Here is a 24,399-nt window from a genome sequence, read left to right as displayed (position 1 = left end):
CCAATCATGGCCCAAGGCGGCTCCCACCTTGCAGGGCCCAAGCCTGCCCCTCTCTTTCGGCCACATCCTCGCAGCTTCCTCCACCTGCTGGCCACCGTCCCTGCGCCCTGGACTCCACATGGGCCTCCCTGGGTACTCCCTGCTCACCCTTCTGTAAGCTCTGCTGGAGAAAGGAAGTTTTTAAAAACACATGCTGGACCAGGTCACTTACCTCCCTGCTTAAAAGCCTTCTGGGCTGGGTGCGGTTGGTCATGCCTGTAATCCAACACTTCGGGAGGCCAAGGCGGGCAGATCACCTGAGGTCAGGAGTTCGAGACCAGCCTGACCAACATGGTGAAACCCTGTCTTTACCAAAAAAAATACAAAAATTAGCCAGGCATGGTGGCGTGTGCCTGTAATCCCAGCTACCCAGGAGGCTGAGATTACAGTGAGCTGAGATCATACCACTGTACTCCAGCCTGGGCAACAGACCCTGTCTCTCAAAAAACAAACAAACAAACAAACAAACAAACAAACAAACAAAAAACACCTTCAATGGCTCCCTGACTTAGAGAATAAAACAGAAACTCTATGGCCTGGCATCCAAGATCCAGACTCCCTTGGTGGCTCCCTACAGTGGGTTGATCCTGGCCATCCCACAGGGACCCCAAAGTCAGCGCATCCCAAATAGCTCCCTTTCCTTAGAATATGCTCTTCCAAGCTTTTCCCTCTCTTTTCTTCTACCTCAAAACTTGTGATCTCTGTGGAGTCCCAGTTCACACTCCATGCTCCTTCAAAGTTCCCCGATCCCCCTTCCCTATCCTGCCAGCCCACAGTTAGTTCCGTCCTTTGTAGACCCTCTTCCATCATCACTTTACAGGCCCACTCCCCATGGAGGGGTCATTTATCAGCTTAGGGGTCAGCCTCCCCACCAGGACAGTGAGAGCCCCTAACAGCAGGGCTCAAGGTCTGATGCTTCTTGAAATCCTCAGGGTTCAGCACACAGTAGGTACACAGTAAAGATTTAATTGTGTGTGTAAATGCCCATAAACAGAGTCAAAGACTCACATTACACTAGTAAAAGTAAAGACCTCTAGGGAAGCCTAGACAGGAACTCTGACCTGCTTATGTGCCTCTACAGTTTCCCTTTTCTTTTTTTTCTGAGATGGAGTCTCGCTCTGTCACCTAGGCTGCCGTGCAGTGGCACAATCTTGGCTCACTGCAACCTCTGCCTCCCAGGTTCAAGAGATTCTCCTGCCTCAGCCTCCTGAGTAGCTGGGATTACAGGTGTGCGCCACCACGCCCAGTTAATTTTTGTATTTTTAGTAGAGACAGGGTTTCACCATGTTGGTCAGGCTGGTCTCAAACTCCTGACCTCGTGATCCACCTTCCTCAGCCTCCCAAAGTGCTGGAATCACAGGCGTAAGCCACCATGCCTGTGCCGGCCTTCCCTTCTTTATTTACAACCATTTCCTTTCTTTTGTAATTAAAAAATGATTTTGAATGAAAACCACACCAAGGCTGCCCCTGACAAACTGCCTGCTATTTCTGTGAGCCTGTTCGCGTGGGGCCTTGCCTTTCTGGCTACTGACCCCTCATGGCCACCCTGAGGGTACAGAGATGGCTGGACCCACTTTACAGAACAGCAGACTGAGGCTCTGAGCAGGGAAGGGCCACCCAGGGCAGATGGGTTGGCGTTTGAACTCTAGGGGAACCTGAACTCCATGCTACCCGCCTAGCCTCCCCCAGGCAAGCTGGGCATTAATGACAAACAGGGGTGATACTGGCAATCCCACAGGGAGTCCTAGGTGGACAAGTCCCAAATCTGTCCCTCCTCAGGCATCCCCGTATGCACCAGTGCCACCATTCACACAGTCACTCAGGTCTGTAGGCAAAGCCTCTTAAATACTATGTGGCCAGAACTGTGCAGAAAATGCAGTGACTGTCTCACAGCCCAAACCAGAATCGGGCAGACAGAGCCCCTGCTGGTCTCCCTTCCATTCCCCTTTTACCTCCCCTCCCTGCCCTGGGCCTGCCCGCTCTCCTACTGCCCAGCCAGGGGTTGCAGAGTGGATCTGGACCCCACCCAGCCTAAAAGATGTCCTTGGCCCTCCTATGCCTCATGCCAGTTCCTGATCCTGGAGGGATCCATGGCAGCCAAGGGGCTAGTAACAGTTCAGATTCCCAGGCCACCTCCAAGGATTGAGATGAAGTCAGGTCCTAGGACGGAAGCAGTGCACGTGCCCATCCAGCCAAATCCTAGGCTGTTCCCACATTTGCCAGCTGAGCTTCAGAGACTTGGCGCCTGCCCACTGGGGTCAGGAGGCAGCCCCAGAGAAAACACGTGTGTGGGGTCTGCCGCCCACATGTCCTGGCATTTCCAGTGGCATACACTAGTCTGAAGGAGGCTGGATACCAGCAGTGATGGGCTGCTGCGGGCAGGGGCAGTGACTGGGCTCCTGGACGCTGCCGCTCCGGGGCCTCCACACCCCTCCGGAACTGTGTGTTCCTGCGCCCTGGGGGCCTGGCGTATAGTATGGCACAAGCAATGCTTAGGATGTGGAACCAAGCATAGAACTGGGTACAGATTCCTCCCAAATCACAAAGGCTACCATTTATCAAGTGACTGCCCATGGTGAGTGTTCTGCCTTCAGGATCTTGTTTAAAACTGGGACTGGGGTGTGAGCCCATTGGGAGGCACTCTGGGAGGCCAAGGCAGGAGGATCACATGAGCCAGGAGTTGGAGACCAGCCTGGGCAACATAGTGAGACCCCACCTCTACTAAAACATTTAAATAAAAATTAGCTGGGTGTGTTGGCATGTGCCTGTAGTCCCAACTACTCATGAGGCTAATGTGGAAGGATGGCTTGAGCCCAGAAAGTTGAGGCTACAGTGAGCTGTGATCATGTCACTGCACTCCAGCCTGGGCTGCAGAGCGAGACCCTGTCTCAAAAATCAATCAATCAGGGACTCGAATGAAGGGAGTTGTAATAGCAAAAACGTTTTCCATACATTCACCCCGCAGAGACTTACATAAATACCTGGCTCCTGATTCCCAGGCTGGAGAGCAGGCGGGGACACTCTGCAGCCCAGGGAGGTCTGAACCACATCCAGATCTCACTGGGGACAGGGATGGCCGAGGGGCCCCACAGGGTTGTAGAACAGTGCATGTGCAAGAACCCCCAAACCAGATAAGAAACGCAGAGGATTCCCAGAGCCTGGAGGAAGGTCTAAATGACCTTCTAAAGGTGCCCACCCTTGGCTCTGGGGGACTCAGGTGTGGGACAGCATGGACATGAACTTCCGACTTCGCACACTTCTCTCTCTCTCTCTTTTAAAACAATGAGTGCATGTTATTTGTTAAAAGTAGAGGGGATATTATTTTTGGCAAAGTTTCCAGTGAATTCAGTGCCAGAGCTTAGGGAGAGTAGAGTTGGTTGGAGGTTAGTCCTTCCAGATAGGTAGTTTCAGACTCTGGAGAACATCCATCCATTCATTCATTCATTTACTCACTCACTCATTCATTCATTCATTCAAACCAAGATCTGACCCCCTGAGCAACTTGCCTGCTACCTTAGGCCTCGGCAGTTAAGAATTCCTTCATTCATTCCACAAATATTCATTAAGTGTCTGTTGTGAGTCTTGGGAGCCTCTGTCAGCCCTGTCTGTGGTGAGCCTGGAACCATGATCAGGGGCTGGGCTGGGAGTAGACGGGCCAGGGTGGGGCAGGCAGGGCAAAGCCATGTGGCACTGCCGTGGGTCCTGACGTCCCTGCCCCTTGACTCCTGAATATCATCACCCGTGGCCACAGAAGCCCACCTCCCACCCCAGAGCCGGCAGGCACCCAAGACGGGAATTATGGTCTCCACAAGAGACACTGACATGAAGCTGGTTACTGCCTTTTCAGCAAACGTAATTCCTTTTTATTAGAAAATTAAAGGGTAGGACCAGCTTGCCAAAAGCCAAAAGAGCTGAAATGTGCTTTCCTAAGATATGCAGCGTCTGATAAAACGGATTTACCCATCTCCCTCCTGTTCTATCATCATCTCCCTCAGCCAGTCTCTCCTCCATTCATTCCCCTTCCACTGGCACCGAAGCAGCGGCCGTGAGCTTGGCCCTGGCCAACAGGCCCAGCACCCTGGATGTGGGGAGTGTGCTTTTGTTTCCTTCACGCTGAGCCCCACTCCCGGGCTTTAAGCCTTTTTAGAACGACCTCGGGGATTCTCTTGCTTTCCTGAGACGCAAAGGCTGCCTGTGGCCTCTGCTAAGCTGAGGATGTCAGGAGGGGAAAGGCAGGAACAATAAAGGATTGAGCTCCCGGAGAAACAAGCTCATCCATCTGGAGACCCAGGAGCAGGCGGTTCCAGACAGAGCCGGCTGAGGGAGGCGGCCAGGGCAGAGAGCCGAGGACGAGTCCCGCACTGCCACACAAAAAGCAACTATTCAAAACCACCCAGGGAGTTCTCTCTTATTGAAAAGTCCTTGATTCTTCCCTTTCTGTGGCAGAACTCATGAACAAGGGCCCCGTCTTATTAATGGGGTGATGGAGGGGCCCGGGAGGGAGGGTCCCCCTGCTCAGGAAGGTGGCCGAGCCCGCCCTGCAAGTCATTAGGAGCTGGTAACTAAGGTAACTCCAGAATCGGATTTTCTTCCCACTAATCTCTCTTTTTCTCTTTCCCTTTCTCTCTTTTTCTCTGCTGGTCAGATGCTACCTTCCTGGTTTAGAGGGGACTCGGGAGGGTGGTGGGGAGAGAGGGAAAAGAAAGGCGTGCGTGTACGTGCGCGCTTAAGTGTGTGAATGTGAGCGTAAGTGTGTGTGTGCGCACGTGTGTGTGTGTTTGTGTGTGTGTGTGCTGAATACTAACACGGTCACCACACTCCGGATGCTCTGACGGTGGGCGGGGGTGGTGTCTCGGCTCAGGTATGTGTGCCCCTACCCTCTCCCCACACGTCCCCCCCCACCCCTCCCACGCGCCCACGGCCTCCCTGTTCAAGGGCAAATCCATTCCCTCACTCCCTCCTTGAGTAACAAAAGACGAGATTGAGTTTCCTTTCACCTGCTCTGATGGAAGTCTCTGCTTTGGCAGGTCTAGCAGAGCCTGCTTTGTTCTGGCGAAAACCAAAATGGGATCTGTCCTGGGGCCTGCTGGGGTGGGCAACAGGGTGGGGGTCAATACAAAAATCAATATAAAAAATAGCATTGTCCCCCAGGCTCCTGCTGCCTGAACCTCCCTCCCTGAAAGCTGAAGTCCAGGGAGGTGCAGCCAAGTCAGCTTTGCTCTGAGAAGACAGGTTCAAACCCCAGCCAGGCCACCTGAGGGCCACGTTCACTCTCTGAGCTGGTTTTCTTGCCCTACACAGCAACCCTATAGAAGTGCCTGTACCTATGCAAAGCCCCCAGCACAGCATCAGGTCTCTTTCCCACCTGGTCCTCTTTAGGGCGCAGAGCAGATGAACCACTTCTACCAGGGTGGGTGGGGAGCAAAGAAGAGATGGGTGACCCCCAGCTCTCCAGAGGTGGCTGTGTTGGGGTTCCAGCCTTCCAGGTAGTGTTTCTGAGGAAGAGGCACACCACCAGCCCCTGGGACCTAAGGGTTCTCTGGATGACAGAGAAGGAGCTAGGGACCCCTGGCCAGGGTCCTCCCCAGAGGGGGCCTGGACCACCAGCACAGCTTGGGGCAGGCAGGACCCCTAGAGGCTGCACAGCTCCTTTCCCCCTGAGCACAGAGAAGCCCAAGGTCTCCCAAGGCCCTAGCTGGGCACTAAGCCCAGAGCCCCAGGCACAGGGCTTACCCCATGCGGTTGAATACCCTCTTCAATGGACGCTGATGTCTGATCCCCAGCTATCCCCACTTTGGAAGGGCTCAGCCTGGCCTGTGATTCCCTCGGGGTGGGGCTGCGGCATCTGGAGGCTTCCATCCCCCCTCCCAGTGGGGAGAGGGAGCTGCCACGCGGTGAGTCATGTCAGCTCAGCGGCTTTATGTGCTTGGGGGAAGGGCTGAGTACCGCTGCCCTCCATCTGGGCCCAAGGCGACAAGGTCAGCCCCGTGGCCCACTGGCTGGCTGGACTGGTGCCTGGGACCCACCCCAGGTGGCCTCCGGGTAGTTCCCACTGCTCCAGCACCACCCTCACCACCCCGCACCACCACCAACGCGGGGAGACTGAGCCTGCTCAGAGTGGGGTGGTGGCTTAAGGCCTCAAAATCCCCAAGGAGTGGAGGTAGGGATGGGGTCTGTGGGGCAGCTGGAGGTCAGGGGAAGCAGGCAGGTGCTGGAATGTGTGGTGGGGATGGGTTGTCTGGAGCTGAGACAGAGCAAAGCTTTCCTAGCTCTGGAAGGCAGGAGGGGCCACAGCCCCATAAGCAGCAGGCATCCCAGGCCCTGTGGCCACAGGTTCCCTGGCCCCTGGCTGCCAGATTCTCTCCCTGCGTCCTTATCCCTCCCCATCTCTCCCTGCTCTGCCCTCTTCTTTCTCTCCCTCCTGGTCAGGGCTGCTAAGCAAATGGATTGCAAATGGGATCGTGCGTTTTCATTTGCACCCACCTTCGCTTCCCCAGCTCCTGGGGGCTGGCTTGTCCCATCCTGTCCAGCCATCTCTGTCTTCCCTTCCTTGGAGGGCAGCCATAGCCACACCTCTACCAAGAATAGGCTGTGAGCTTCCAGACGCCAGGGGTCAGGTGAGCTAGTGACAGAGCCTTGCAGAGCTTGGCTCCTATCTCCACGGTTTTCAAGAGAGCCTTTACTGGGCGTGTGGCTGCCCCAGTGTGTGAGCAATGTGCACAGAGGAGGCGGCCTCACTCCTGTTCTTCACTTCAAATTGCCTGTCTCCCTTGTCATACAACTTGTCTCCCCCAGGGGTGGAGGAGGCCCTGGGCAGGCTGTTCCCACTGACAGAAATTTCCTGAGTGCCAGGAAAACATACCTCAGAAATAACACTGATGACAGCTGCTGCCCTTCCCCAGGATACTACCGGCAGCATGCTGGCCTGTCTGGGTAAGGCTGGGGGCCCGTGTATTTATAAAAACAGGGAGGACAGCCCATGCTTGTAGCACTGAGCCCTTCTAAGGTAATGTAGGCCTGAAAACGCCTACCAAGTCAACCCATTTCCCAGATGGAGAAGACTGAGACCCAGAAGGGCCCACAAGTAGACTCTCTGGCCCTCTACAGGCCATCAGGGTCCAGTGAGTACAGCAGCTTCCTGCGTGGTGCCTGGGTTGCCTGAGTGCAGACACACACAGCTGCAAGCTGCCAGTTGCTACGTTTACCCCAGCACCTCAGAGCCACCTTGAGAAGCTCACGGAGGGGTGGGCCCCAGGCTCATTTCAAGTCCATGGCTTCTCCCAGTTTCCTGCTGGTCCCTGGAGTCCTCTGCCCCCGCCTTCACCGGCAGACAGGCCAGGCCCAAGGCCGTGTGGGACAGCAGGGACCACCCAGGTGGCGGAGGCTCCTCCCAGCCTGACCGCAGCAGCCGGGAAAACAGGCTCCTCAGCTGCACCCTCCAGCCCACCCCGCCCCGCCCCGCCAGGCCAGCCGCCTCACCCAGCACTGAACCAGGAACTGGGCCTGCTGCCAGCCAGCCCACCCCACCCGTACCACAGCCCCTCACCCACCCAGCCCACCCCTCGGCGCCCGCCAGATATGGGAGGAGGCAGTAGTCTCCTGGTACTCACTGCCTCATGCTACCCTAGCCTAGATCACCCCCCTCACCTTCCTCTGTCAGGGGTCAGGGGGAGAGGCCCAACCTTTCTACGGCAGCTGCCATACTGGCCTGAGCCCATGGCCCCCTCGACCCTGTCTCCTTGACCAGCAGCCATCCACCTCACGCTCACCACCAGCATGTGAAGCCACCTGCCCCCTTGGGATGGCACTGCCTCCCTCCTTCTGGAGCCAGGGCAGGGGGCGCCCCCTCCCCCCGCCAGGGGCAGGGTCTCTGTGCCTGCCTTACACTTCTGAGGCTGGATCACTGAGGCTGAAATTTCAATTAAGGAAGAGAAATAATTACTCTGGGGCTCCAGGCCTGCTCAAGTGGTGACAGGCCTCAATATCTGCTTCTCTGGAGTAGAAGGAGGTGGCTGGGGTCCCCCGCCCTGAAATCAGGCTGAGCCCAAGAAGGGCCCTGGACCCTTGCCCATGTTCAGCCTTGCAGCCCCCCTCCATCTGTCTGCTGCAATGAGGCCAGCCTCAGGTGTCCCCAAGGTAGGGGGATATGGGGTGGGGGGATGGAGGAAAGGTGCAGGCTTCTGGCAGAGGGGGCTGGGGAGCAAGCCTCAGCTGGCTTGACAAAATTGAATTAAATTAAATTTAACCATTCAGTCACTGCCTATCCCTGTGGTGAGCCTAGAGGCTGCCAAGACCCCACCAGAAGCAGGTAGGGACCCCAAGAGCAAGACTGGGCAGCTCTGGCCTCCTTCTGGTAGGATTCCAGCACAGGCCAGGGGTTGGTGGGGGTGGCAAAGGCTGCATTCTGGAAAGGCTCCTCAGAAACCCCCTCTGCAGCTCAGCAGGAGTGAGTCTGGGCAAGACCCTCCCCCGGGCCATCTGCAAAACAAGGACCACAGGTGGGGTCTCTGGGCCCCTGACACCCTCCCCTATTGCCTCTTCAAGTGGCCTTGAAACAGCCAGGCTCAGCTGTGACCCCCTCATCTTCAGAAAACTCCTTCCCTAGAAATGTCCCATCCTCAATCCCAAAATGTCCCTTCTCTGAGAATGACCTGTTTCCTCCCCAGAAATGCTTGATTTTAACCCAGAAATTCCCTAGCTCCAGAATGTTCCATTTCCACAAATGCTCCATCTTATCTCCAGAAATATTCCCCCTCATCTTCAAATGTACTCCATTTCCAGAAATGCCAGTGGTCTACAGAGGCTCCACCCTAACTCCAAGAATGTTCCACTTCCAGAAATGCCACATCCCATCTCCAGAGATGTTGCATTTCAGCTCCAAAAATACCTCATCTTCAGAAGTGCCCTATTTTATTTCCAGAAATACTCCAGCATCATCTTCAAAAACACACCACTTCCAGAAGTATTCTAGTTTCTCTCTAGAAAGATTCCATTTCCAGAAATGTCCCATCTCTAGCAATGCTCAGAATCCAGAAAAGCCTCATCTTTACTCCTCAAAAATGCCCTCTCCCATCTCCAGAAATGTTCTCATTTCATCTTCAGAAATGCCCCTCCTCCAGAAATGCTTTTCATCTGTTCTCTAGAAACGTCCTCATCCTGTCTCCAGAAACACCATGTCTCATTTCTAAAAGCATTCCATTTCTGGAAATGTTCCAGCTTGTATCTGGAAGTGTGCATGGCATCTCCAGAAAGGTCTCTCCATCTGGTCCAGATGCTGCAGAAACACAAAGACCCACTTCCTTCTAGATCTCCTACAGAGAAGCTAAGCAGCGACTGGGCCTCCTCCCCGCCCGTTCCTCTGTTCCTTGGGACCTGTCGGCCATCTGCTGGGCCTGCTCTTATCCCAGAGCAAGGACGAAGTCAAGAGCAGTGCTGGCAGGTGCCAAGGTCTCTGGGAGGGGGAGCATGAATGGTCAGGGTTTGGAATGACTGAGAGCCTCCCAGGACACAGCACAGCTCCCTCCAGACACGTTCTAGCCACAAACACCTCCACTGGCCCAAGTGCACATACTCACAGTTCACAGTCAATATCCACACAGTCCAGAAATGTGCCCCCTCCTCCAGGGCCATATGCAATGCACACTCACAACATGCAAACCCACACTCAACCCTTGAAGCCCCACCCGCACAAGTACACACAGCGTACACAGATGCACGCACATAACACAGATACACAAACAAGTCCACTGTCACACATCACACACCCACACACACAATCACAGTCCCCCACATTCTTCAGGCCTCTCGTGGGCCAAGTTGAGAGGACACCTAGGGGTAGAAGCCCTGTCAGTCCCTCCAACCAGGCTGGGTTGGCAAGACAGGGCCACCTCAGAACTGCCGCCGAGAGATACACAGCCCTAGGCACTTTGCGCTTAGAAGGGACCACAAAAGAGAGGAAGGCACAGGTTGGGCATCTGCTTGCATACCTACCCACCTAAGATGTGGCACCCACTACCTCCTGGAGCAGCCCAGGCCACTTTTGGATCACTTCTGAATGACAGGAAGTGCCTCTTTGGGCCGGGCATGGTGGCTCACACCTGTAATCCCAGCACTTTGGGAGGCTGAGGTGGGTGAATCACTTGAGGTCAGGAGTTCAAGACCAGCCTGATCAACATGGTGAAACCCCAACTCTAATAAAAATACAAAAAAAATTAGCTGGGCATGGTGGCGCATGCCTGTAGTCCCAGCTACTTGGGGGGCTGAGGCAGGAGAATCACTTGAACCCAGGAGGCGGAGGTTGCAGTGAGCCCACATCACGCTCCAGCCTGGGTAACAAGAGCGAAACTCCGTCTCAAAAAAAAAAAAAAAAGCCCGGGCATGGTGGCTCATGTCTGTAATCCTAGCACTTTGGGAGGCCGAGGGGTGGATCACCTGAGGTCAGGAGTTCAAGACCAGCCTGACCAACATGGTAAAACCCTGTCTCTACTAAAAATACAAAGTATTTGCTGGGCGTGGTGGTGGGCGCCTGTAATCCCAGCTACTCGGGAGGCTGAGGCAGGACAATTGCTTGAACCCGGGAGGCAGAGTTGCAGTGAGCCGAGATCATGCCTTTGCACTCCAGCTTAGGCGACAGAGCAAGACTCCATCTCAAAAAAAATAAATAAATAAAATAAAAAAATAAGGCCGGGCGCGGTGGCTCAAGCCTGTAATCCCAGCACTTTGGGGGCTGAGACGGGTGGATCACGAGGTCAGGAGATCGAGACCATCCTGGCTAACACGGTGAAACCCCATCTCTACTAAAAAATACAAAAAAACTAGCCGGTCGAGGTGGCGGGCGCCTGTAGTCCCAGCTACTCGGGAGGCTGAGGCAGGAGAATGGCGTAAACCCGGGAGGCGGAGCTTGCAGTAAGCTGAGATCCAGCCACTGCACTCTAGCCTGGGCGAAAGAGCAAGACTCCATCTCAAAAAGAAAAAAATAATAAAAATAAAAAAGTAAAATAAAAGAAAGTTCCTCTTTGGATGGAACGGAAACCTTTCTGTCACCTCTGTCCACACAAGCAAGTCCTGCTCTCTGGAGGTGCAAAGCCCATTTCCTGTTGAGATTTCAAACAGATTCTCTCCTCCCTGCCCCATGTCAGGTGGGAAAGGAAAGAGGGACGGCTGTTCCTGGGGAACGGGGCCTGGAAATAGCTTTGTGGAGGGCGAGCTGGTGTCAGAACATGCGGATACACACACACTTAGATGTACAAACATGCAAGCACAGATATGTGCCCCCATGTGTGTCCAAGGAGCTCACACGCAGACACGCAGGCAGGCATGTAATACACCTAAACACGCTGAACTGCACATAAGGAAGCAGGTGATGGGCCCACTGGTCTGCACCAGGTCTGTCCCTGACACCTCTGCAGTGGAAATTCTTGGAGCCTTCGGGTGGGTGGGAGGGAAAAGGGGGTCTGTCTCCATGAACCCCATTCCCGGTGGGCTTGGTTAGCTCTGGTCTGCTCCCACAGGAGGATAATTACCATTTATTAAGCCTCCCAGTTTAGAATCAGCCACAATTAACTGGAACCTCCTTAACATCCCCCCAACTTCTTATTTTTTTGAGACAAGGTCTCGCTCTGTCACCCAGGCTGGAGTGCAGTGGAACAATCTTGGCTCACGGCAGCCTTGACCTCCCAGGCTCAGGTGATCCTCCCACCTCAGCTTCTGGAGTAGCTGGGACTACAGGTACCCACCACCATGCCTGGCTAAATTAAAAAGAAAAATTGTAGAGAGGGTCTCGCTATGTCAAGCCCCTTTTTTGGTCCTTGGGGGCTAAAGGCAGGCGTGAACAGCACTTGAACATGCCCTTCAGTTTGCCTTCTATGTGGACTCCTTTGTGTGACACCCCCCAACTAGCCAGCGCTTGACTAGAAACAAGGCTTCAATGTCTGTCCTCACGCATCCTCCTCAATCCCTCCCTGTGTCCCAGATGCTCATTTTCTCTCTGCCTAGACCTCTCTCCTCTAGGAACCAAGATCCTCACCCAAAAACGTGAGGAAAAATAAACCAAGCAGTGGAAGACAAATCAGAATGTACACGTGGTCACAGGGCCCAAGATGGCCAGACCTTTGCATTGGGTGGTGAGGGGGCCCCGGGTCCCCCAGCCCCCAGGAGCAGCCAGGCCTTCTGCAGAGGCTTCTGCATTGGTATTCTCTGTCCCTCACAGCCCAAATTACACCGGCTCTCCTGGGACCCTTTTATCGCACATTGTCACTTCAGCAAAAGGTTATGTACGAGAACATGGAAATCCCTCCCGCATGTTAACTAAAGGAGCATTTTAAAAAACGCACCAGAGAAAGAAGCCCACCAAAGAGCCAATTTTTTCAGTGTCTTAGAGAGAACGAGCACTGGACTGGGAGTCAGGAGTCGGAGTTCTTGTCGGGGTCCTGCCCTTACTGGGACCTGGGGCATGCCATGTCACTTCCCTGAGATCCAGTGTCCTCATCTGCTGAAAATGAGAATAAAAGCACCCACAATGGTGCTCTCTCAGGGATGCTGCAAGGGTCATCTGAATGCCTGGAATGAATGAATCATCTTATAGAACAAGCAGAATCTGATTGGTGTTAGTATTCAGGCTTTGCCAACCAAGTACTTAACAGGCAAGGAGAACACGGTATTATTCCCCAAGCGTTCTGCGTCCCTTCACACCTCCTTATCTTTCCCCACGCAGTGCCCCGCACCTGGTGCACCCTTTCTTTTTCTTTCTGGCCTGGAGTATTCTCAGAAAACACCAAGACCCAGTTTGGAATCAGTTTCTCGGTTTTGACATTTACTAGATGAGCTTCAAAGACATAATCTGCCTCAGATCAGGGAAAGCCAGGATGCCAGGGCAGGAACCCAGGTCTAAGCAGTGTGGCAAGCTCCAGAGTGCCAGGGCCCAGCTGGCACATGAGTGGGCACTGCAAGGAACCAGGTGACTCAGAAGGTGGCAGCCCTGTGGCAGCTCTGCTGATAGTGCCCTGTGGGTGTGTGGCCCTGCAATGCCGACCTGATTTTTTTTTTCAGGGAAGCAAAATGTAGAATTTGTATGTGAAATCCAATGTTATTGTTAAAACCCTGGGTTGGCCAAACAGCGCCCACCTGGGGGCATTGCCAGAGGACAACCTCTGGCCTGTGTGCTCAAGCCCTGGCCTCTCTGTGGAAGAGATGGCAGAGGAGGCAGCAGGCTCTGCACAGGGCATGGGAGAGTGAGGGTCTTCCAGGCAGGGCCAAGGGGACAGGCAGGAGCAACAGCTGGGCAGCAGGACTGCACGAAGCAGGGTTAACTGGCAAGGAGAAGGCTGGCCGCCGGGCAGCAGTAGCCTCTGGGCCTTGGTGTGCTCTTCTGTCAAATGGGGATGATAACAGAGCCCAGCTCCGGCAGGTGATGAGAGGAGTGTGCCAGGAGCTCCTGGCGTGAGAACAGGCTCAGCTGGGACCTGTAGGATGAATGAGGGAGGAAGAGACTCTTAAAGAAGTCTGCACACCCCAGGAGAACACAAGCCCTTTATAGAGATGCCCAAGGAAGGACGTCACCTGCCTGGCATCACACAGCAGGTGACTAAGTGAATGGCAGATCCAGTCACCACACTGTGACCCGTGATCCCATTCCCCTCCCCCAGACAGAAGGCCACAAACATGGGGAGCGTCCTGAGGAGTACTAAGAAGATCTTCCCTGCTCCAACCTGTTCCTGCTTCAGGCCTGTGGCCTGCCCGGGACTCCGCCACCAGACAGCCTCTGTCGGAGTTAAGCAGTGCCTTCTTCTCAGTAAGGAGGCCAACGCTCCCAACATAGCCCAGGGTTCGGCCGCAGGCTCACTTCTTACCAGCCATGGGCCTTGAACCACAGTTGCCAGACCTTTCCAAGCCTCAGCTTCTTCATCTGTAAAATGGGGATGGCAGGAATCTTTCACTGGCAAGGAAGGTCTGAAGACTGGAAACAGCAAAGTGCCCAGGGCTGGGCACCTAGGAGGCCTCACCAAGAAGCAGCTCTGAACGCGACAGTTCCAGGTATCATTCTTATTCCCCCCGCCGCCGCCTCCCCCAGCGATCCTCCTCCAGCCTGCACCAGGCTCTGAGAACAGGCTCTGGGCACTGTTCCTCTCCGTGCTGAGCTTTCTTTCAGGGAATTATAATCTGCTGAGCTTTAATTATCAGTCCCCCAGGACCATCACCTACTTCCCCAGCCGAGACTGAACAGTCCCTCCCAGTGCACAGCTCACAGGGGATGCAGGGCTAGGCTGAGCTGCTCTGGGCTTAGGCAAGAGCTTGGGGAGATGGTCAGGTCCCTGCTTCCCTCTAGACCAGAGTTCCAGGCCTGCACAGCAGCTCCAGGAGGAGGGAGGCTGCTCTCATCCAGCCCACACCCCAGAGGACTCAGGAGTTCCCAGGGAGGAAACTGAGGCCCCACTCAGGTCCTCTTCTGATCCTCTTGAGCCTCCCTCATCGTCCCTGTGTGTTCCCACTGCTGAGACTTAGCTCCAGCCATGCTCTCTGTCCAGAGCACCCGTCTTTTCCTACTGCCTTCAAGATAAAACTCTTCAAGCAGTCAAGGCCCAGACTCCTTTGTGGCCTCAGTCCCTGCCTCCGCCTCTCCAATCCCACCTGCTTGCCACCCACACCCCCGAGCCTCTGGCATGCTCTGTCCTGCAGCCAACATCCTTCCTTCTGCAGCAAAATGCTTGCTCTTGGAGACCCAGTCCCTGTCCCTTTGGGTGCCTTGGCCAGGGCATCTCGGCCAGACCCTTGGGGCTATCAGCAGATCCTGTGAAAGGACTGAAGAGAATGAAACACAGCCTGTAAACGAGGCATGAATCAGATGTGCAGGACAGGCCTGGCCGCCAGGCGCCCCAAGCACAGGGTCAGGCTGACCTGGTTCAGGCTGGTCCCAACACCCCGTGTGTATGGCCCCTCTGCTCCCACGTCCTCACCTTTAGGAGGGCTACCAAGGGCTAGGTGGGTATGAGAAGCACACCAGGCTGGCACCATGCCTGGCATCTGGCAGTTCCCAGGGCCCTGCAGAGCTTGCCTCCTTGGGCATCGCCTGCCCTGCTGCCTAGAAAGGGCTCTCTCTCAGCCACTCAGGGGCTCTGGCCCAAGGTCCCAGACTGCGAGTGGGCCCACAGTAAGGCCCCTGTGGCTGGGACACCCACAGCAAAGTGGCACTGGCGAAGCCTCTCTCTCTGCCCCGTGCCGCCCTTGGAAAGGTCTGCTCCAGCCTACCCTCCTGGGTCAACAAAGTCTCATCCTGTGCCTCGGTCCCCCAGTCTGGTGACAGCACCTCATATGACACCCCAGCCCTGGCAGGGCCTCACTGGCCTAGACTTGGGCAGGGGAGCTCCCCTCTGGGAGCCCCAGCTTTGCCATCCCTGCCCCACTTGTATTACAGGATGGTCGTAGTGACCACTGGGCAGCAGCAATGAAGCCAGGAGGCTGCACTAGTGGCCCCGGGTCTGAATCTCCTCGTAGGGGCGCTGCTGAATTAGGTGACAACACATACAGACCAGGAAGTATCATGTCAACATCTGAATCCTGGTCCTGAGACAGTGGGCAACAGGCGCCGTGGGCTGCATCCCCATGGCTGCCCTGGCAGAGCTGAGCTACTGCGCCCCGTGAGGGCCAGGCAGCCACCACATCCTCATCAGCGCTGCCTGTCTGGCCCTGCGGGGTCTAGGGGTGGGTGGCCCCTGCATTATGCAAACATGAGTTCATCTTCTGATCGCTCCTCCAAGTAACACGTTTGCATTTTAAGCAGGGCCTTCTATGCTCTGACCTCGGCAGTGACTAACGGAAGCATTTCAAGCCCTGGGAAGGGCAGGAAAGGGATAGTTAGCAGGAAGGCAGATACCAACATCACAAAAACTGCTCCTGAAAGGTGGCATCTTGCAGGGATGGCCCAGCACAGGCAGGGTCTCTCTGCCCGCTTCAGTGCAAAGGGTTTTTTGTGGAATGAGTGAACATCTGCCTGCCTCTCTCCCAGTTCTGCCTTAGGGAACAGGTGGATGCTGACTTCCTGTTCTGCCCGCCCCTCTGATCCCTCATGATACTGTTTCTGGCTCCTGCTAAGATGTGGGACCAGGTTCGGCAAATCTCACTAGGACCTACCCCAGCAGAAATATCTCTCCCTTCTCCCACTCTACCTTTGATAACATAGCTTCAGGTGGGTCCAATGAGCATCTCTGCCCCCTAGAGGCTCATGTGGAGACGACAGTCACCTGAGCCCCAGACTGTCTCCTAGAAAGCACTGAAATGTGACAGTGTGTGTCCCTCCCCAGAAGCCAGCAAACCCAAGGCCCCTGCTACGGCAACACACAAGTGCCCTGAACGGACGGACAGGTGCACAAATGCACAAATGAGTCCCTGTGTGTGTTCCAGGGCTGCCAGGCACTTGAACAAACTTGACCTGGTTTTCCTTACTCTCTTGTCCTCTCCGGAAAAAGCTATGATCCCCATTATACAAAGGGGAAACTGAGGCTCAAAGAAGCAGAAAAAGCCCCCTCTCATGGCCAGCGATCTCACTTGCTTCTGGGTGTGGCCAAGCCACAGTGGGTCTCCTCCTCTCAGAGAAGCTGGGCTCAGGAAACATACAGGAGGCACATGGGTGGGTGGGAGTTGGCAGAGGTATGGTAGCAGGCAGGTCCCACAAGGGCTGAGATCTGTCACACTTGTGAACCCCGCAACACCTGATGCTGGGGTGGAGGTGGAGGGTCGCCTGGTTTATTGTTATTACTACTCCTTTCTACCACCGTAGTCCTTACAGGGCTTACAGCAGACAGATAACCAGACAAGGCCCGGCGTGACTAGGCCCAGACTCCTTCCAGAAAAGGCGTGGCACAGGTACCCAGCAGTGTGGATACAGTGTCTTGAGCCTCATGGGGCACCTGTGGCTGGTCTGCCGTGAAACCATGAGCCAGTGTGGGGGAGGAGCGAGGTGGGGAGAGGCAGGCCTTGCCCAGGTTGACAAAGGTGACCTGAGTCAGCCCAGGGCTGCTCCAGGCTAGTGAGTCACCCAGCTCCCCACGTGAATGGACATCACAGCCTCCCAGCCCTGTGCTGCTCGGACCCAGAAAGGAACCACCTCAGGGGTGCCATGGAGAAGGTCTTGTCATTGTGGGCCCCAGTTTCCCACGGGTCCTGCAGAGGTAGGGGCTCATGGTGGGAATCTGGGGGCAGCTAGGAGCTATGAAGGGCATCTGGGCCTTGGGGTCAGAGGACTGGGTTCAATCTGGGGTTTCTAACTCCTGGCTGCATGACCTCAAGCACATCACTTCTTTGTAAAACTGGAACCACAAGCGCTGACTTGCAGGATCTGTGCAAACAACAAGCTCAGTGCCTGGCATATGAGTGGAGATCCATGGGGCTGGGTGGCTGCCACCCACTCCTGGGATCTCAGAGACCACCATCAGAAGAGAGTCCCTAAAATTAAAAGGAGAAGCTCCAATCAGACTTGGGCACGTGCCCCTAAACACCTTCCCACTTGACTCCCCCAGCCTGTGCTCCCCGCCGTGGGCTGCGGCTCCACCTGGCTGTGCCCTGCCATTGGACCCTACCCCATTTTGCATCCTCTGCTCTCAGCCTCTTCCTTTCCCTGGCTGGGGGATGTGAGCAGGAATGGCTCAATCAGGATATAATCGTTTTTAATTAACGTGCGGATCATTTCACAGGCTGATCTCCTTGGAGACCAGAGGGAAGACGGTCTTTTAAGATTTTCTTTTGCCTCCCTCAACCCCACCCCTCCCTGTTGAAGGCCTTCCCCCTGCTTCACCCACCCAGCCACAACCTTGAAGCAGCACAAAAGCCTGATGCCTGGATCCCTCCTGGGGCCATTAGGAGGAAACAGTGTGCTCACACACAGACATGCACACACATGCACGCGCACGCACGCACACACACACGACCGAGCTCGGGGGCACCCTCCCCTCCCCCCAGAAATGCACAAATGGGATCAGAGACTGACACCACAGAGGGGACACACACACAGAGGCACGCATGCACAACACATGCCCAAGCTGGAAGGCACACAAACCCCTTAAGAAATGCACAAACAGGATCACAGATGTGCACACATACACAAACACACCACAAAAACAGAGGCACCCACAGGCACACCACACACACAGACGTGCACACACAGACGCACATGTCCCTGGGGGCGCATCCAAGCACAGAGATACACCACAGAAATGTCCAAATGCTCACACTCACGGCAGGTTTCTCTCAACCTGGATGGTTGGTGTACTGCAGGGGAGGGGGAAGAAAGTCCCTGTCCTCTGATGGGGAGTCAGAGCCACAATTACCCTGTCCCCCACAAGCACCCCTAAAGCCTCTCCCCTGGGGTGTCCTACCACCTGCCCCACGAGGGACCTAGTGAAATAGGGAAGCCACCACCTCCAGGCCTTGCCTTCTTGACACCCACCGGCCAGACCTTCCCACCTCTGGCCCCCAAACAGCTGTTCCACTGGGCCCTGCACAGCCCACCCGGATGGCCAGCCTGACACCCGCACTGGGAGTGATGCCACCCAGCCACTTCCCTGGGTGCCCCATGAGGCCTTCAAGATGAGGGGGCTTTCTCTCTTTTTTCTTCATTTCACTTACATCTTTTTTTCTTTTCCTTCTTTATCCTCCCCCCATTTTCTTCCTTCCAACTCCCTTCCCGCTTTTCTAATCCCTTGCTTTCTCTCCTACTGCCTCTGCTTACACTCTTTCTTCTCTCTCACTTTCTCTCTCCTTCTCTTCTCCCCAGGGGGTCTCCTGGGGTGAATCTCAGGCCAGAGATTTTAAGGTATACCCCATCCCCCACATCACTCCTTCATACCACATATCTGTGCCAACACCTGCCTCTGCTCCTGAACAGATCCAAGGTTAGGTCTATGACAAGTAAACTGAGGAATGGGGCAGGGACTCAACCACTAGGGTCCCCAGACACCTACAGTCCCACCCCTTCACTGCATCTGCTTTGGAGCCTCAGTTTTTTGTCTGGAGAATGGGATGGCAAAGAGGAAGGGGCACTGTGGTGGGTAGGTGGGGCGAGCAACAAGGAGCCTGTGGCCACCAAATCCTGTGAACATACCCAGTTGGGGGTGGCCTAGGAGGGCCGAGAAGCCTGTCTGGGGCTCCAGCTGGCGGCACCAGGGGTAAGCTTGGGGTCTCAGTCCCCCCATCTGTGAAATGGGCAGCCTTAAAGACCTCAGGAATCTTTTCAGATGCGAAAACCAACATGGCAAATCAGTAGCTGGGTCTTCACTGCTGCAGAGCCCAGCAACTGCTGTGTGACCTTGGGACTTGCTTCCCCTCTCTGGGCTCTGGCTTCCTCTTCTGTCAAAGGAGGGAGGTCAGATAGGTGATTCATTGCCAAGGCTCTTTTCGGCTCTGGTGGAAGATTCTAGATTGTGGGGAAGGAAAAATAGTGTCCCACTTATCCAGGGAAAACTAGAGAAGCCGTTTCTCCCACTGCAGGCAGTCGGAGCCTTCAGCATCAGCAGCGGCATTTTGAGCAAATCATTTTAAATATCAAGAAAAGCTCTCTATACAAAATATATCCACTACATCATTCATCAGGAACATCCAGAATGTTGGACAAAAGGGGAATATTAAGTAAATTATGGTACATCCACTTGATTGGAAAAGCCTGAAGACATTAACCATGGTGTTTATGAAGCACTGGTTACAAAACAGGAAAAGGCTCACATTATGCCGGCAAAGAAAGCAGGATATACATCTGAATATAGAGAATGACGACAAAGTCTTTAAAAAACAAACCAACCACCGAGTCGAAAAGCACTGGGAAGAACTACATCAAAATACTAACATTGTCAGAGCCCGCTAAGACTGTCAATAACCTTATTTTTCTCTTTTTCTTTTTCCAGCATTTCTCTGAATGCTATTTTACAATATATATTTCAAAAAGATTTAAAAAAATACACAAAGGCTAGATGCTTCCAATTGAGAAACTTTCCCTTTTCATTCATTCATCACTGATTCATTCACTCCTGTGTTTGGCTGGACAAACACAGGACACTGTGAGTGTCTGCTGTGTGCCAGGCCCTGGGGGCTCCAAGGAAGAGAGGAAGAAAAAGGTTCTTGAAAATGGAAACTCGAGGTCTGGGGAAGGGAAGGCAGCCCTACAAATAAGGGGGTTGTGCCACGGGGCATGAGCAGCATTGAATCCCTGCTGGTTTCAGTCCTGTCTCCCAGAGCCTCACCCAGGCCTCCCTCAGCCGCTAGGGTCTCCAGGTCCAACCTATGGGTCAGACACCCACCCTTAATGGCCAGGCCTGCAGCTGAGTGGGTGGGCGGGAAGGGTGGGGGTGGGGAGCAGGGCAAAGGCTTGCTCAGGAGCCTGGGCCAAGGGTAGAAGGGCCTCTCCCTTCCCTCTACCCCAGACCCATGGCGACTTCCCTTCCAGTTCCCCGATGGCCCTGGCTTGTAACCCCTCTTCCCTCCGGGCCAAAAGGCCACTGCCTTGCTGCCTGACCCTCTCTGGGCTCTGATTTCCGCCTCCCACAAGGTCCCTGAACAAGGCACCACCCAGCTGGGTCCTGTCAGGCTTTGAAGGGGGAGTCCAGAGTCTAGAATCTGCTAGCTCCAGTCAGCCGGTGTCATGCTGTTAGCATGTCAGAGGGTCCAACAATGTTTTCCTGCTGTGTGGGGGCTGACAGATTTCTGGGGGAGGGTTAACTCTCTCTATTCCTGGACCAAGAGACAGAACAGCCTGAAAACAGTCTAGCTGCCCCCCTCCCTCTCAAAAGGTGCCTCCCCTCTCCCCCAGGAATCCTCATTTTAAGTAGGGAGAGGAATTGCCTTCACCTGCCTGGGTGTCTCTGGACCTGGCTCTCCAACCCAGGAAGAAAAAGGGGAGGGGGCACCTTGATCGCCTGGCTGCTTGCCTGGGAATCCAATTAAGGCTGATTTCCACGGGCTCTCCACTCCTCAATGCCAGTCCAGCTAGCCCTTCGCTCTTCCACGTCTCCCCTTCCTCTGCATCCCCCGATGGAGCAAAAGAATCTGGGGGCTTTTGAGTGCCAGGAAGCCTCTGACCCGGTGGTCCCCCCTTGGACTGAGTCCCTGCCTCAGGACTGCGGTCCCCAGAAATTTTCTGGGCTAGCATTTCCTTCCCATGGCCGCAGTGGGAAAGGAGAAGTTCCCACCACTCTCCTCCCCCTTCATCCTCCCCTCCTCCCGGCCCTGAGGGAGGGGGCGAGGCGTCCGGATCTCCGGGTCATCGGAGCAGCGTCTGCTGAGGATCGCAGGAGACAAACACTTCGTCACACAAGCACAGCACCCTCGGGATCACCTCTTTCAGACCGCATTGTACCGGAGGGGAGGAGGCTGAGGTTGAAGGGGCCCTCGACGTGCCTAAAGTCACCAGCCAATCGCCAAGCCCAAGAGGGGCTGCCATCCACGACCCCCGGCCGCGAACCCAAGCCTCTCGCCTTCGCCGCGCACACCCCCCAACCCCCCTCCCTGCCCCGGCGCCATCCCAAGTCGACATCTCTAACCCAAACAAGCCCCTCCCCCGGGAGCCCCCTCCCCCCCGCCCAAGGCCCAGGGTCAGCAGCCCCAGGAGGGACCTCCTCCCCACCCCACTCCCCCACGGCAGAGGTGCGAGATTTCATTGTCAGCCTGGCCACTCGACCGCTCGTGAGGCTGGGGCGCAGGGCGGGGGGGACCACTGGGCAGGCTCTCTTGCGGGGAGTGGGGAGGGGTCTCCAGGGGAAGTGTTTGAAGCCGCTCCTGCAGCGCTGTCCATATCCGGAAGCCGCCGGGGAAGGGAGGAAGGCGGGGGTGGGGAGAGCGCGACCTTAAGCGCTGGCGGGCGGCGAGGAGGGGCCGCAGCGGCCCGAGGAAGCGCCCGGAGGCGTCAGGGGCGCTGAGTCCCCAGGGAGGCCGCGCTCCCGGGAAGTTTCCCACCGGTTGCCCGGAGCAGGATCGGGCGCGCGGATCGCCCTCCCCGGTCCGACCAGCTTCGGGGCGCAGATTGAGAACTTGAACAGAACTCCTTCCTTCTCTGGCATCTCTCGCCTCCCCATCCGCGGCCACCAGCCCCGCCATCTCAGCCCCATGCCTTCCGCCAATACCACAGTCGCCAAGACCGCTCACCAATGCTTTGTGGAGGAAAGGGGAGGGGGGAATCCCCAGCACAACCAAACTGCGGCCAAAAGCGGCCAAAAAAAAAAAAAAAAAAAAAGAAAAAAAAAAAAAAGGAGGAAAAATTCCTTCTCCTGAGACCGATTCCCTCAACCAGCGTGGAAAACCCCCAGACAGGCAAATCCGCAACTCCAGCCAAGATCCCGGCGCAGCGGGAGGGGTGTCCGCGGCGGGCGGCGACCCCAGCCTGCAGCCCCGGGCTCGGGGCAGGTCTGCGCGCGGCGGTGGGCCGGGGGCTCGGGGAGTCCTGGCGCCCACAGCGGCCCGCCGAAGACACAAAGCTCCGCCGCCAACAATACCTGCGGGCTCCTCCTGGGTCTCCCGGGCGCCGGCGCTGCGCGTCTCGCCGTCTCCCTTTCCCCCGCCGTCTCTCTCCTCCTCTCGCGCACGCTCTCCCTCTCGCCTCTTCCAGAACGCGGTGACCAGATGAGATCCTTGGGAGAAACAAATGTGAGCGCTCGCACGATTCCTTTCTCTCGCCAGCCGCTCGCAGCGGCCCCAGGCTCGCTCCTCTCCCTCGCGCTCCCGCGCGCGCCGCGCCTCTCGCACCCCGCGTTTCCTTCTTAGCAGCCTCTGCGAGCGCCCTCAGTAGCCATTATTCACAGGCCGCCGGGGGACAGGAGGTAATTAGAGACGGCCCCGTGGCCGCATCCACACGGTAAGCGCGGTGCTGGCGCGGGGCGCGCGCGGGGAGGGGCGCGCGACGAGGGGGCTTGGCTGCGCGCAGCCCGCGCCCCAGACGCGGGGGAAGGGAGGAGGAGGAGGGGGCAGGGAAGGAGGAGGCGGGCGGGGGGACGAGTGATGAGCTCTGGAAGGGAGCAGGAGGAGGGGGCGCCGGGGAGACGCTCCCTTGGCTCTCACCGCGGGGCCTCGGGGTCACCGGCTGCGAGGCTCCGAGGCGCTTAGGGACGGGGGGGTGTGAGTGTGAGAGTGCGCGCGCGCGCGGGCGTGTGTGTGTCAAAGAGAGGAGGGGAGGGAGGGAACGCTTTAATATTTTTCTAGTGACTTACGAGCCTGCGGGTGAGGTCTTGGCTGTGCGTTTAGGTCCGTGTATCAGTGTGGCTGTATATTTCTGGTCTGTCCTACGAGTGAATGTCACGGGGCTTGGAGGGAGGGGGGTCTGGATACAAGCTTGTGAATGTGTTTCTGGGTCTCGGCGGGACTGAATGATGCGGCGCTGCGTGGGGTTGTGTGTCTGTGCGATTGTTTATAGGGGGGTTGTGCGACTCCGTGAGGTACTGCGTGGGTGGGATTGCGCCTGTGTGCGGTTGTGTGTGTATGGGATTGTGCCTGCGTGGGGCTGAGTGTCCGGAGGACAGTTGTGTGGCCGTGTGGGTCTGTTTGCGAGTGGGCTTGTGGGTGTGTGGGGCTGCACATGTAGGGGCAGTGCGCCTGTGCGGGGCTTTGGGTTAACGAAAAGGGCTGTGGTATCTGCAGGCGGTCGTGTGTGTGGTTGGATCTGCGTGGGGTCTGAAGCCTGGCGGGTGGGGGTTAGTCCTGCTGGCGTCGGGGATCGCACCGCGGCAGAAGAGCCGCTTAAGGCGCGAACAGGCAGCGCCGGGGTCGCGGCGCAGCGCGACGTGTAGTAGCGGTGGGGCGTAGAGAGAAGGCGGAGAAGAGGGGGGCCTTCATCGCGCACCTCCCCTCGCCGCATCAGAGACGCAGCTTGGAGATCCTGCCACTTGCCGGCCCCGCGGTCCTAGAGGCACAGGGTTTGGGGGACCCTCCCCAGCTGGGGGAGATGCCTACGGGCCGGGAACGCAGTGAGAACTGACTCGATGATCCCGGGGCAGCACAGAAGCACGCGGCAAGGACCGCCCGGAGAGGTGGGTCGCGGCCCGGAGACAGCCGAGAACTAGGCCGAGACAAAGAAGAGCGGGACCGGGGACCTTGGGGCCAAACCGCGCCTCTAGGTTCCCCGGCGGCCGAAGGGAGTGCGCTCGAGGCCGGCGCGTGGAGCCTGGCGGCGGTGGCTCAGGCCCCTCTTCTCTGTAGTCCCAGCAGCAGATCCAGAGCCCTGGGGGCACGTAATTACGCACCCCCGGGCAGGGCCGCGGTGAGGGGGGTTCTGAGTGCAGCTGGCGGGCACCGAGCCCTGGGGCTGTGATTGAGCGCTCAGCTGGCCCGCCCCTCTCCCAGCCGCTCACCGCCCACGCAGTCATTCATTCATTCATCCATCTATCCGTCGCTGCA

General features: G+C 56.3%; 1 protein-coding gene across 2 annotated transcripts in view; it reads right to left on the bottom strand.

The window, feature by feature from the left end:
• The window catches only part of RAI1 (retinoic acid induced 1), a 130,081-nt gene that overhangs the window by 64,652 nt on the left and 41,030 nt on the right, over positions 1-24,399 (bottom strand). For both annotated transcript variants that reach the window (XM_017950387.2, XM_017950388.3), the window contains exon 2: positions 22,506-22,640. The gene's annotated coding sequence lies outside the window, so the exon portion shown is untranslated. The remainder of the gene's footprint in view (positions 1-22,505; positions 22,641-24,399) is intronic.

Source organism: Papio anubis, chromosome 17 (assembly GCF_008728515.1).
Source record: "Papio anubis isolate 15944 chromosome 17, Panubis1.0, whole genome shotgun sequence".
Taxonomy (NCBI): domain Eukaryota; kingdom Metazoa; phylum Chordata; class Mammalia; order Primates; family Cercopithecidae; genus Papio; species Papio anubis.
This window is presented reverse-complemented; position numbering and strand designations above follow the sequence as displayed.